At 41.6% G+C, this 15,109-nt stretch overlaps 1 long non-coding RNA gene across 1 annotated transcript in view; it reads left to right on the top strand.

Moving 5' to 3' along the window:
• LOC141174665 (uncharacterized) overlaps nucleotides 1-15,109 on the top strand; it is a 549,426-nt gene that overhangs the window by 298,035 nt on the left and 236,282 nt on the right. The window contains exon 2 of the long non-coding RNA XR_012252939.1: nucleotides 7,359-7,444. This is a non-coding gene — a long non-coding RNA (uncharacterized lncRNA). The remainder of the gene's footprint in view (nucleotides 1-7,358; nucleotides 7,445-15,109) is intronic.

The following is a 15,109-nucleotide window of genomic DNA, read 5'->3' on the forward strand; positions in this document are numbered from 1 at the left end:
TTATATTTTTTTTAATAGATAGATTTTTTCACATTTTTTTTATATATTTTTTTTTACAATTTATTTTAAGTTTTTATTAGGGAAAAAAAAGCAAAGCTTTTAACCATCCAAGTGATGAATAATTATTACATATAAAGTCTAACACTCTAATTGACACTAAAGTACACAGTTTTTATTCCATTTTTGTATGCATTTTGTATTATATGTTTTTTTTAATAGACAGATTTTTTCACATTATTTTATTTTATTTTTTTACAATTTATTTTAAGTTTTTATTAGGAAAAAAAAAGCAAAGCTTTTAACCATCCAAGTGATGAATAATTATTACATATAAAGTCTAACACTCTAATTGCCACTGAAGTGCACAGTTTTTATTCTATTTTTTTATGCATTTGGTATTATATGTTTTTTTAATAGATAGATTTTTTCACATTTTTTTTTTATATTTTTTTTTTACAATTTATTTTAAGTTTTTATTAGAGAAAAAAAACAAAACTTTTAACCATCCAAGTGATGAATAATTATTACATATAAAGTCTAACAGTCTAATTGCCACTGAAGTACACAAGACAATTGACTAAACAAGTATGACACAAAGACGTAAGCCGCTTATGGCTTGCATCAAAAGGATACGCCATATACAATTTTGCATCATTTAATTTGCATAAAATATTCAGGAACTCCGATAAATATATTACGGCATGTCAGATAGTTGGAAAGTTGCACGCAGAGAGCCAGTCGTTTATAGAATGATGGCACAAAATGCTGGTAAGGGAATTTAATGTCACCCGTGTGAAGGAGAAAGAGAGTAGTACAGTGATGACTGATGTAGGAGAGATGGAGAAAAAAAATGCTTAAAAAAATAGTTTTTTGAGTTATTTTTTTATTTAGCATGAATTTTGAGCGATCCTGGAGAAAAATAAGACACATAGGGGCACATTTATGAATACTGTCTAATTCTTAGAAAGCGCAGATTTTAGACTAGACAGTCTTAAAGGTCCTCCAGACTCATCAAAATTTTTCATAGTTAGGAGTTTGACACATCCTTTGGCTATTTAACCTTCAGTTAGTCGTGCCAAAATACTTACACTATTGATCGTGTGGGGTCCATGGGATTCCAGTTTCCATATAAAAGAGTAAATAATACATATTAAAGAAGAATTTTTACTTTATTTTTTATTTTATTTAGGGACTTAAGGTCCAACATCTTAGCTAAACAGTAATATAAAACTTTTAGTAATAAACAAAATTTAAACACCTACTTATGTACTATGAAAAAAACAAGTAATTACTTGGCACAAGAACCACATATCTTAATTATCTCATATAGCAAAGAAGCTACCAAAAAAATACAGTTTCCTAACATCCATACTAATATGACGAAGCAAACTTGATTGTGGTCCATTGTGGTCTAATTAAAGCTTAAAGGGAACCTGTCAGGTCCCCCATGCCCTCCAACCCAGCAGCAGTCAGCTATGTGCGATTAAACGCCCTCCCCAACAATCCCTGTATCACATAATTAAGTTAAATAAATGCTATCAAAAAGCCATCTTCTGGACTTCCGGTAATGCGCAGTGCGCGCCTCTGAAGTTGGGAAGTGTACACCTGGCTTCAGAGACGCAGTGACGCTGCCAGAATGAGCGGCGCACATGCACAGATTTGCATGACCTGGCAATGACGCCGGCTCGTGCAAATTAAGGGGCATGATAACATGGAAAGAGTGCTGACTAGTCTGGGGTCAACTAACGCACCATCGATTAGTCAAAGCCCTAATTAGAATAGCAACATCACTAATTAGTTGGCTTACTTTGTGCCAGAAATTTGCACCACAATTTTGGCTTTGCACCATACCGCTTTCCATTAAGCTACATCCCCTTTCCAGAAATGCCAAGACCCTTGTTGGAGAAAGCGATGCAGAAAGTGTCAAATATGGGACAAGTCATGAAAGACAGTTTTTAAGTGTATTTAGCTTGATACTTATCCCCTAAAATCTCTGAGGAGTGACTTATGGGTCAGTTAGCAGTAAAGCATGTTGGTCAAAATGCCTGAATTTAAGGGCTCGTGCAGACAGTCGTATTTTTGGTCTGAGTACAATCAGACAAAACATCGGATCGCACTCGGACAGATGTGATTCTATAGGGCCGTGCACATATACGACTTTTTCTTCAGAAAGTGCCGACCAAGGAAAAATTGGAGCATGTCCGAGTTTGATCTGATATTCGTATGGCACTCGGCCATGCAAGTCAATGAGTGCGTGGAAACCATCGGACTGCACTTGCTGACATCTGAGTACAACCCTATTTCCGAATGGAAAAGATGGAGACATTTTTTCTCCATATTCTCCTCATCCAAGAGAATTGGATCACACCATGTTCACACTCTGATCAAGCTCTGATCAGAGTGTGATTTGCTTAATTGGCCCGATTCTCTCGGATAAGAGAATAGACGCTCGTCTGCACTTAAGGTCCCGTCACACTTAGCGATGCTGCAACGATCCCGACGATGATACGACCTGTCAGGGATCGTTGCTGCGTCGCTATGTGGTCGTTGGTGAGCTGTCTAACAGGCAGACTCACCAACGATCAGGGGAGCAGCGACATCGTGGAAAGAATCTTTCCACGATGTCCTGCTCCTGGTTACCAACCTGCTGAAGCAGGAGCAGGCTGGTAACTATGGTAAACATCGGGTTACTAGGGCCACACGCACTCCTAGTAACCCGTTGTTTATCATGGTTACCACTCTGCTACAATGAGCGGGAGGTTACCGCTCACTTTAGCAGGCTCGTAACCATGATAAACAACGGGTTACTAGGTGCGCGTGTGCCCCTAGTAACCCGATGTTTATCATGGTTACCAGCCTGATCGCTGCTCCCGCTGGTCACACACAGCGATGTGTGCTGACCAGCGGGAGAGCAACGACCAAAAAATGGTCCAGGACACTTTGCAGCGATCAGCGACCTCACAGCAGGGGCCTGATCGCTGCAAAGTGTCACACATAGCGACATCGCTGGTGAGGTCGCTGTTGCGTCACCAAAACCGTGACACAGCAGCGCTCTCGCTAGCAATCTCGCTATGTGAGACGGGGGCTTAAGCCTGAAAGTTTTAGTCAAGACTGTTAAAAGCAATTCTCTAATCTGTTTTTTTTCCAACTAGTGGTTCTTGTTGCATTTAGCTCTCAAGCAAGTGGAAACCCAAAATATTACATTACCCTATAGTGATGTAATAGCATTACTAATACAATTAGCACTAGGATCATACCCATACCATACATTTATTTTTATTTAGAGTAACTCAAGATCATTTGAGTCACAAGCCGCCAAAACTTTGTAACCCTTAACTCTAGATGCGGATTTTCAAGAGGAAAATGTCAAAAAGTAAATAGTATTTTAGTTGTTTTAAAGCACTTGGATTTTCTGGCTAAAAAAAATCCCCCCCAAAAGAATGATGTTTAGTGAAATCTGGATGCTCAGGTGAACTTTTAAGCTGAAACTGGATGAACTACCTCTCTGAAGGTATCAATGACTGACACTACCCTTTCAAGTAACTAGTTTTCTCTCTGGTGGCCACTAAGACTAACTATATATTATTTCCTCTGACTCTGAGTTTTTATTTTCTGCTAATCATTTTACCTTTAGAATATCGAAATATGTTTTTTTAAATTAATGAATATAATGTAAACTTCTTAATAATTCAAAATTGCAGTGAAATGGTCTTCCATGGAAAACATTCTGTATATACAGTGGGTACGGAAAGTATTCAGACCCCTTTAAATTTTTCACTCTTTATTTCATTGCAGCCATTTGGTAAATTCTAAAAAGTTCAATTTTTTTTCTCATTAAAGTACACTCTGCACCCCATCTTGACTGAAAACAAAACAGAAACGTAGACATTTTTGCAAATTTATTAAAAACGAAAAGCTGAAATATCACATGGTCATAAGTATTCAGACCCGTTGCTCAGTTTTGAGTAGAAGCACCCTTTTGAGCTAGTACAGCCATGAGTCTTCTTGGGAATGATGCAACAAGTTTTTCACACCTGGATTTGGGGATCCTCTGCCATTCTTCCTTGCAGATCCTCTCCAGTTCCGTCAGGTTGGATGGTGAACGTTGGTGGACAGCCATTTTCAGGTCTCTCCAGAGATGCTCAATTGGGTTTAGGTCAGGGCTCTAGCTGGGCCAGTCAAGTATGGGCACAGAGTTGTTCTGAAGTCACTCCTTTGTTATTTTAGCTGTGTGCTTAGGGTCATTGTCTTGTTGGAAGGTGAACCTTCGGCCAAGTCTGAGGTCCAGAGCACTCTGGAAGAGGTTTTCATCCAGGGTATCTCTGTACTTGGCCGCATTCATATTTCCTTCAATTGCAACCAGTCGTCCTGTCCCTGCAACTGAAAAACACCCCCATAGCATGATGCTGCCACCACCATGTTTCACTGTTGGGATTGTATTGGGCAGGTGGATGAGCAGTGCCTGGTTTTCTCCAGACATACCGCTTAGAATTATCACCAAAAAGTTCTATCTTCGTCTCATCAGACCAGAGAATCTTATTTCTCATAGTATGGGAGGCCTTAATGTGTTTTTGATCAAGATCTATGCGGGCTTTCATATGTCTTGCACTGAGGAGAGGCTTCCGTCGGGCTACTCTGCCATAAAGGCCCAACTGGTGGAGGGTTGCAGTGATAGTTGACTTGGTGGAACTTTCTCCCATCTCCCTACTGCATCTCTGGAGCTCAGCCACAGTGATCTTGGGGTTCTTCTTTACCTCTCTCACCAAGGCTCTTCTCCCACGATTGCTCAGTTTGGCTGAACGGCCATGTCTAGGAAGACTTCTGGTGATCCCAAACTTCTTCCATTTAAGGATTATGGAGGCCACTGTGCTCTTAGGAACCTTGAGTACTGCAGAAATTATTTTGTAACCTTGGCCAGATCTATGCCTTGCCACAATTCTGTCTCTGAGATCCTTGGGCAGTTCCTTTGAGCTCATGATTCTCATTTGGTCTGACATGCACTGTGAACTGTGAGGTCTTATATAGACAGGTGTGTGCCTTTCCAAATCAAGTCCTATCAGTTTAATTAAACACAGCTGGACTCCAATGAAGGAGTAGAACCATCTCAATGAGGATCACAAGGAAATGGACAGCATGTGACTTAAATATGAGTGTCTGAGCAAAGGGTCTGAATACTTATGACCATGTGATATTTCAGTTTTTCATTTTTAATAAATTTGCAAAAATATCTACATTTCTGTTTTTTTTCATTCAAGATGGGGTGCAGAGTGTGCTTTAATGAGAAAAAATGAACTTTTTAGAATTTACCAAATGGCTGCAATGAAAACAGAGTGAAAAATTTAAAGGGGTCTGAATACTTTCCGTACCCACTGTATGATATAGGGGAATTAAAAATTCATCAGAGAAATATCTGGTTTAGATCAGGAGTGGTCTTCTCAATCAGGTGGTCTCATTCTAGGCCACTTAGGGATATTATGGGATATAATTGAGCTGACATTGGCCAAGCGACATATCTCTGTCTTTCCTATTTATTTGAGTAGAGCAATACTGTGCATACTTGACCTCCACTCCAATCAAACCGGGGACACTGACTCCTTGGTCTTGTAATCCCAGCCAGAGATCATACATTTATCACGTATCTTAGGTGACAAATTATTTTTTTTTTATCGGTTAACCTCTTTAAACTATTAGACCAGATTACTTCACATACACCTTTGTTATTGTCTTTAATTCTTAAAGGGGTTTTCCGTTTTCTTCAGGTTCAGTTTTTTTTTTGTAAATCAAACTGTTCTTTAAACACCATCCCCGGGTCCAGCATTTACTCTCCGCCGCTGCTCCCAAAATCTGTGGTTGTCTGCAGCCTATAGCGTTGCAGCCAATCAGTGAGCTCAGTGACTGTGAGTGACTTGTACTGTCTACTTGGAAAGATCTCTATGGGGCAAAGGCTAACAAATAAGTCAGTATCGTAAGGAATAAGATGGGGTGAAGGTGATGGTAGCACTCACTTGTAAGGGTTGTGTAAGGACACAACACCTGTAGAAGCCTGATGTGCCGTAGCAGCAGCCCCGTGGTTTTTTACCTTGGGAAAGGCACAGATTCTGCACCAAAACACGGTGTGAATAAAATACCTTGCCTATAGTCTCCAGATCTCATCCTTTCCGTGAGCTCAGCCCACACATCTCTGATAATCTCAACTTAGCAAAACTGCTGTCTACTTGGGGATAGCTACTAAGATCAGTTGCCGACGTTATGTCAGCGGTGTCAACAATATTGGGAGCAGCAACAGGAACTCATCACTGGACCTCGAGAGGGTGAGTAAAGAACAGGTTTGTTTTTTTAAATACCCTGTGCCAGGGGACTGTGGTTTTCTGAAAACAGAAAACCCCTCTAATGACTTTATTATTCAATGCATTGGATGATGAGTCTTAGTAAACAGGTGATTAGATCTCCAGCTTGGTTCCACAACTAAGTTTTTGATAACCAAACTCTCAACCAAACTTTAGATAGAAGTCAAGCAACAATTATATTACTATATAAATAAAATAGTATAGGACATACTACATACAATGCAGCCTTATATATACAATTAGACTTATATGTTTCTCATCGTAAACTCCATCAACAAAATGACTACAGTAAAACCTCCAGAAAAGATGACTTTTCTGAGAAAAACGGCTCCTATCCAACCCAAATTTCCTGTGACGGATTTTAAGCTCCACCAGATATTTCGAATTCCTATGATCTTACTTGGGAAGACCATCCCTCAGAAGACTTTATTTGCCTTTTTAGTGCACCTTACGGTGATTATATTAAAGAGGTTGTGTTGCACATAGAAATTATTGTTCTAAGACCCTGAAACATGACGAAAAATATCATGTTGGTCAAGCAAAAATTGGAAGCAAGAGATAATGAACACTTGAAAGAGCTGAATATCATTGCACAAGCAAAGTTCCTCACAACCAGTGAGATCTATGAGATCTTGGCAAGTGGGTCGAAGGACAGACAAGTATCTCATCGGCAGTCAGGCTTTTTTTCCTTATATCTAGAGAGTTTTATGGTTTCTTCACCTACTCACGTTGTTTAAACCCTGGAGATGTATTCCCTCTACACCAATTATCTTCATTTTTAAAGAAATTACCTTAAATTATTTCTGACAAATGTAGTTGTCTGCCAATATGTCACTACAACATCAATACTTTCCTTCCACGTGAGGTGGGGGCTAACCCTTTGGGAGTCTTGTCTGTCACTAGTGAAACCAGGCAGGAATCACAAGTTTATAACTTACACTTACCGACAGAGAGAAATATGTTTCTACTTGTCAGTCTGCCATGTTTTTACGTTATATTATTTATTTCTAGACAGTAAGTGAGCGGCTCAAAGTGATGGAAAGAGGAAGCACAAATATCTACTAACATAAGAACCCACTCAAAGTTGGACCTACAAGGTAAGAACTCGTTGGCTTTTTTGTTATTACTATGAACAGGCAGAGGTGTTGACGGATTATAGAGCGATTTACAGAGGTTAGAGCATAGTAGCATGAAAAAAAAATCCTAATTGGAATGGTAAAAAATGTAAAAAAATTTGATTTTCAGGCTGGTTTCACACTTATTAGGCAACATTTGACCATTACAAAGTACCTATCGTGGTCTAAGTACTGTATAGGGAAAATCTGCATATTACGGCCGTACTACGAACACTTACAAAAAAATTATTTTGAAATAAATCTTACTCTTAATTTCAAAGGATTAAGAACAAGTAGGAAGATTTTCTAAGATAAAAGCATCACTATTCTGGCTCAGTTTGGTGCAAAATATTGGTGTCAACTAACCCAAATGACCAATAATTGGTATAAAGTTTGCCAAAAGCGTCTAAAGCTGCATACAGACTAGCCAACAATCGGCGATCCAGTGTTCCCGTTTAAACATGCCGGTGATTGGATAGTTTACGCCAGCATCGGCAGCACATCACACCTTGTAAACCAGGGATATACTGCCAATAAAATGATGCAGTAAGGCGGAAAAATAATTGTATTAATAATAGCTTGTTCTCTTCAGTAATTTGTCAGCCTGTCTAAATAGGTCAGTAAATGAGTGTCGGTCAGCGCCTGTTAATTCTTAATTAGTTGGTGGCGTATTCTCAATAAATTAATTTTTAATAATTATAAATATTATTGTAAATATAATTATAATGAATGGGTATTGTAACATTCCTGGCGGCGTGCTTGCATGGTGCACCACCTCCCACCATGCAAGAACGCAATCTTACCTGTCAGTCCAGGCTGCACATTTTGTTTCAGTATCTGCTGTGTCCATGTCTCTGGTCTGACTGCTTAGGGCGTCAGCGCGGCTTCTGCCTGTTTCTTATAATTACTGTGTGCACAGTCCTAAAGCGTCCCCAGCCTATTGCTGTGAGTCACTGGATACTTAAACCCCCTCCACCCAGTAGGAGGTGCCTGAGCAACACTTTCACTCAGTTTGTCTTTTGCAACTGAGTTGCCAGGTCCTGTCCTGTATCTAGCGTGTTCCGCCACCCTGGGGGCTGAATACCCAGGGCCGCTACCTGTATCTCTGACTTCTAGTCTGTTTCCACCACCCTTAGGGCTGAGTTCCCAGGCTCGTTCCTGTATCTTGTTCCCGGTTCAGTTCCTGTCTGCACAGTGTCCTATCCCATTACTTGTTTCGATCTATGTCCGTACCTTCCCTTTTCCTGCAGTGTCTGAACCTGCACCTAACTCCAACTCGTTGTCTCTGTACTTCTGTTTGTGAATTTTGTGTCCACTCGCTACTTCATTGTAAGTACCTTGTGTGTATTTGGTTCTGCTTGTCCCCTTTCCCTCTCTCCGTATCTACAGTACAGACCAAAAGTTTGGACACAACTTCTCATTTAAAGATTTTTCTGTATTTTCATGAGTATGAAACTTGTACATTCACTCTGAAGGCATCAAAACGATGAAGTAACACATGTGGAATTATATACTTAACAAAAAAGTGTGAAACAACTGAAAATATGTCTTATATTCTAGATTCTTCAAAGTAGCCACCTTTTGCTTTGATGACTGCTTTGCACACTCTTGGCATTCTCTTGATGAGCTTCAAGAGGTAGTCACCGGAAATGGTCTTCCAACAATCTTGAAGGAGTTCCCAGAGATGCTTAGCACTTGTTGGCCCTTTTGCCTTCACTCTGCGGTCCAGCTCACCCCAAACCATCTCGATTGGGTTCAGGTCTGGTGACTGTGGAGGCCAGGTAATCTGGCTTAGCACCCCATCACTCTCCTTCTTGGTCAAATAGCCCTTACACAGCCTGGAGGTGTGTTTGGGGTCATTGTCCTGTTGAAAAATAAATGATGGTCCAACTAAAAGCAAACCGGATGGAATAGCATGCCGCTGCAAGATGCTGTGGTAGCCATGCTGGTTCAGTATGCCTTCAATTTTGAATAAATCCCCAACAATGTCACCAGCAAAACACCCCAACACCATCACACCTCCTCCTCCATGCTTCACGGTGGGAACCAGGCATGTAGAGTCCATCCATTCACCTTTTCTGCGTCGCACAAAGACACGGTGGTTGGAACTAAAGATCTCAAATTTAGACTCATCAGACCAAAGCACAGGTTTCCACTGGTCTAATTTCCATTCCTTGTGTTCTTTAGCACAAACAAGTCTCTTCTGCTTGTTGCCTGTCCTGAGCAGTGGTTTCCTAGCAGCTATTTTACCATGAAGTCCTGCTGCACAAAGTCTCCTCTTAACAGTTGTTGAAGAGATGTGTCTGCTGCTGGAACTCTGTGTGGCATTGACCTGGTCTCTAATCTGAGCTGCTGTTAACCTGCGATTTCTGAGGCTGGTGACTCGGATAAACTTATCCTCAGAAGCAGAGGTGACTCTTGGTCTTCCTTTCCTGGGGCGGTCCTCATGTGAGCCAGTTTCTTTGTAGCGCTTGATGGTTTTTGCAACTGCACTTCGGGACACTTTCAAAGTTTTCCAAATTTTTCGGACTGACTGACCTTAATTTCTTAAAGTAATGATGGCCACTCGTTTTTCTTTACTTAGCTGCTTTTTTCTTGCCATAATACAAATTCTAACAGTCTATTCAGTAGGACTATCAGCTGTGTATCCACCAGACTTCTGCACAACACAACTGACGGTCCCAACCCCATTTATATGGCAAGAAATTCCACTTATTAAACCTGACAGGGCACACCTGTGAAGTGAAAACCATTTCCGGTCACTACCTCTTGAAGCTCATCAAGAGAATGCCAAGAGTGTGCAAAGCAGTCATCAAAGCAAAACGTGGCTACTTTGAAGAACCTAGAATATAAGACATATTTTCAGTTGTTTCACACTTTTTTGTTAAGCATATAATTCCACATGTGTTAATTCATCATTTTGACGCCTTCAGTGTGAATGTACAATTTTCATAGTCATGAAAATACAGAAAAATCTTTAAATGAGAAGGTGTGTCCAAACTTTTGGTCTGTACGGTACCTCCTGTGTTCTAACCATCTTCCTGTGTTTTCCAGTCTGTTCCATGTGAACAGAGCCCTGTCCTGTCTACCGCATCTGCGGGTTTTGCTTTGCTCTGCTTGCTCACCGCACCTGCGGTTTTGCTCTGCTTTCCTTGTGCGCCGCATCTGGGGGTTTTGCTCTGCTTTGCTAGCTCACCGCATCTGCGGTTTTGCTCTGCTTTGCTTGTTCACCGCATCTGCGGGTTTTGCTCTGTTTTGCTTGTTCTCCGCATCTGCAGGTTTTGCTCTGCTTTGCTAGTTCACTGCATCTGCTGTTTTGCTCTGCTTTGCTTGTTCACCGCATCTGCGGGTTTTGCTCTGCTTTGCTTGTTCACCGCATCTGCGGTTTTGCTCTGCTTTGCTTGTTCACCGCATCTGCAGGTTTTGCTCTGCTTTGTTTGTTCACCGCATCTGTGGTTTTGCTCTGCTTTGCTTGTTCACTACATCTGTGGGTTTTAATGCAACAAGAAATCCCAAAGGCATATTGCCCTAGAGCACACAGTAAGAACCACAGGCTGTGTGCAATTACAAGTACTAGACTCCAAAAACATGTATACCACGAAAAGAGAAAATGGAGCTTTTTTAGGAAAATAAAAAATGTAAACATTTTATTAACAAGAAGTATAAGACAAAACAAGACACATAATAAAAAGACATGTGCAAGAGGGCTTGAATAGATAGCAGCGGGCACTGGCAAAGCTAGGGGGGGATTGCGGGGGATACATGCCAAAATAGTAATCACACATCAATAAGTGTAGCCCGCACCCATGAATCCCCAAAAACCCTCACTGTGGCAATTAGACTCGACTGGGTAGGGCTCTGCAGGTAAACTGTGGACTGTGGCAATATTATAATTATTCAATCACTGATAGATACTTCAGCCATAGTAGTCCAATAGACAGCAGAGAGAGACCCCCATTGGGGCATAAAAAAACCATAGTAGAGGAGGATGGCAAGTGACAGTGCTTACCCTAGGCCAATGTGCCAGAAGATAGAGGGGATGAGCCGCTTCCCAACGCGCGTTTCGCGTGTAATCTAATCGGCTTTCTCAAGGGAAGGTATGTTGGTGTGGCAGCAGGACCTTGAAATACATCAGGTGGGCGGTCAGGTGGTACACCATGTGCCCGTCAAACAACCAATAACATCCATAGTACGGCGCATGCGCAGTGGAGCGAGCAAGCCCAACAGCAGCAACACGGCGGTCACTTCCGGGAGCACGCAGCGACAGGCTGCGTAGTCACAGAGGGTAGGACGCCGGGCACCGCTGAATGGGGCAAGATCGCATGCGCCATACTATGGATGTTATTGGTTGTTTGACGGTCACGTGGTGTACCACCTGACCGCCCACCTGATGTATTTCAAGGTCCTGCTGCCACACCAACATACCTACCAAAATGTGGCTTAATCTCTATTGAACTAGGTCCTTCTGGTTCTCCAAGAGCATAGACATTCGCAGTCTGCTCTTTTCTCATATATACTTGACATATCAAATGGATTTCCCCTTTAAAACCTGACTGGTTTGAGCATTATACATTGAAATATATGAACAATATGTTGTTACTTGGGCAAAAGTAAAGTTTCTTCTTCTAGGTCTAGGCAGATATTGGTCAGTACATACTAGAGATAAGCAAATAAATTCATAGGGTCCAGAGTCCAGTGATGGCGGCTTTACAACTCTCCATCCGATGCTCAGCATTGTGCTTGGTGATGTAAGGCTCCATGCCGCTGCTCCATCCATACATCTCTTATTACGGTGGTCTCTCTGATCAGCAGTAAAGGGGGGGAAATGACATCTGTGAATAGTCTGTGCCTAAATGCATGGACAAGGAAGTATGCCTAATAATAATACTATTCCAAACAAGGTGAGGACACTACCTTTGATCTAGGCTCATACCTACTCCAAACCAGATTAAGATCTCTGCACCATGGAGTGGCCTGTATTTTTTAGGGTTTTTTCTATAGGAGGTCTGGATTCTGCAGTTATGGGGTCAGCAGAGTGGTGGTGACTTTTTTTCTGCCCTCTGCTCCTTGGCACTCAGCCCCCCCCGCTCTGTAACGTTACGAAGTCGCCACTTCGTAGCTGAGTTCCTTCTATTTCTCAATAATATATCTCACAGGTGATGGGGGAAGATTTAGGAGGGAAGAAATGTCATGAACGGACTTGTTGCACTACTGGTTACAGGACTGCACTGGTATCAGTGAGCTCTGCAACACCGGCCGTTCTGTCACACGTTAGTATAGGAAGACGGCATGGCGGGGGTCTGGATGTTATACACCAGATGCCGTATGTTATATACAGAGAGCAAGGAACTGGATGTTATATACCAGGGACCGGATGTTGTACACTGGGGGCGTGGGTCCGGATGTTAAGCCCAAGTGGATGAGGGGCCAGATGCTATACACCTGGGGTGAGGGGACAGATGTTACAAACCGGGGGCTGGATGTTATACATCGGAGGCAAGAGTCCGGATGTTATACACCAGGGGCAAGGATCCAGATGTTATACACCAGGGGCGAGGTTTCGGTGTTATACCCCGGGGGTGAGGTGCCGCATGTTAAACACCAAGAGCGAGGGGCAAGATGTTATACACCGGGGCCGGATGTTATACACTTGGGGCGAGGTGCCAGATGTTATACATTGAGGGGGGCAAAGGGGCCGGATTTTATACACTGGGGGCGAGGGGCCGGATGTTAAACATCAGGAGCGAGGGGCCAGATGTTATACACCGGGGCTGGATGTTATACACTGGGGGCGAGGTGCTGGATGATATACATCGAGGGGGAAAAGGGGGCCGGATGTTATACACTGGGAGCAAGAGGCCGGTCGTTATACACCATGGAGGGCAAGGGGGCCGGATGTTATACACTGGGGGAAAAGGGACTAAATGAAATCCCGGAATTCAATGGTTAAGACATGTGTCCAATACTTATCTCCATATGGTGTGTTGTCAATAAGATTTAATAAATGAACCGTTCCATAACAAATAGACCCCAGAAGTCAGAAATTATCTCTAAATTCAGTTCCAAGTAGGGATGTCTTCAGCTGGACTTTTGGGGTCCATTATTATAGCAAAGCTCAGACCAAAGGACCCTCATTCCTCTGGTGGGCCATTTTGACCTGGCGTTTTCTTATATGCACATTTTATGCTTCCGATTAATGGTTTGATTTATGCTTTATTCACCATAGTGTTAGCACTTAAATATAACATATGTATAGACTGGTAGCAATTGGTTAAAACCATGATGTCTACAATGGTTTCTAAGCAGACATTAATAAATATGGGGTCAATAAGATGCAGTATGGGGTGTATAAAAATAATGGCCATCAGTGGCATCATAAACCTTCAATGCATCCTTTCTCTTGGTTTGTGACTATTGTTCTTTTCCTAAATCTGCCTGGCTAGTTATGACTTTATAAGCCGGTAACAATCCCGTCTCCTCTCCCCAGCGTTCATAGACCTTTGCTTCCTAATTTTGCTAAAATATCCCTTAGCGAGAGAAAGAAAATAGCAGTATGAGGATAAAAGGCTGGAGAAATGTGTAATAAATGGTTTGGGTGTGGGGAGTCTGCTAGACATCTAATCTCTCGCCTTCGCCCAAGATGGAGGGATTTTTTTTTTTTTTTACGATTCATACAGAAAATGGCTGATTGCTTTGCTCAGCTGCCTTTAACTATCTGCAGTCCCGTGCCCAGCGTCTCTGAGAATTCGTCAGGCAGAAGCGACAGAAGATGTGACCTTTCTCTTTCAGTCACGTGTTGAGTTGAGAGCGAGAGAGGGAACAAAATTAACATGATATGCCAGCACAGGAGACCTTGATGTATGTAGCTCCTTACCTTGTTAGTGATTATATGATGTACCTCAGAAATATCAAAATCTCTCCAGGAAGCGAGCACACTACCTGTTTAAATGGCAAGCAATAACTCGGTTCCTGACAGTGTACATGAACGTTAACAGCTTCAGCGCCGGTTGGGATCCTTCATTCCCTCAACCGAGAGCTCTTACCTCCATGTAGATAAAATCAACATTTCCAATAACGGAGCGGGACAGGTCGAAAAGACAACAGAGTCTACCCAAACACCGAAGCATAAATCAGCGCCTGAAAAATATAACCAAAATCATTGCCAAAGCAAAATATCATTATGTATAATGCTAGATATTCAGAATTAACCCAAGTTTTACTGTTACGTTCCCTGTTTTTGGGAAGCCTATCGCCTTTATTCGGGAACTTTGCAAAATCTGAAAAACTGAAAAAAAAATTATTGCAGCCCAACCAAAGTATTTTCAGTGTCTCTTAAAAAATATGACGTGTTAAAAAGTAGGGGCAAGACAGACATACACAGAAGAGTGTGTTTCAAAATTGCACCTAATTTACAGAGTCCATGTTTTCTTTAAATAGTGGAAAACACAAATGTATTACTACTAATAATAATTCTTTAATATTAATAGGTGTAGATAGAATAATATGCATGCGTGCATATGTGCAGAAATGTATTTAAAAATATCAATTTGTATTAAAGTCATGATAGATAGATTAGCTAGATAGATATGAGATAGACAGGTAGATAGATAGATAGATAGATAGATAGATATAAGGTAGATAGCCAGA

Source organism: Phyllobates terribilis, unplaced genomic scaffold (assembly GCF_046119375.1).
Source record: "Phyllobates terribilis strain yellow unplaced genomic scaffold, ASM4611937v1 Scaffold_13__5_contigs__length_258822181, whole genome shotgun sequence".
NCBI lineage: Eukaryota > Metazoa > Chordata > Amphibia > Anura > Dendrobatidae > Phyllobates > Phyllobates terribilis.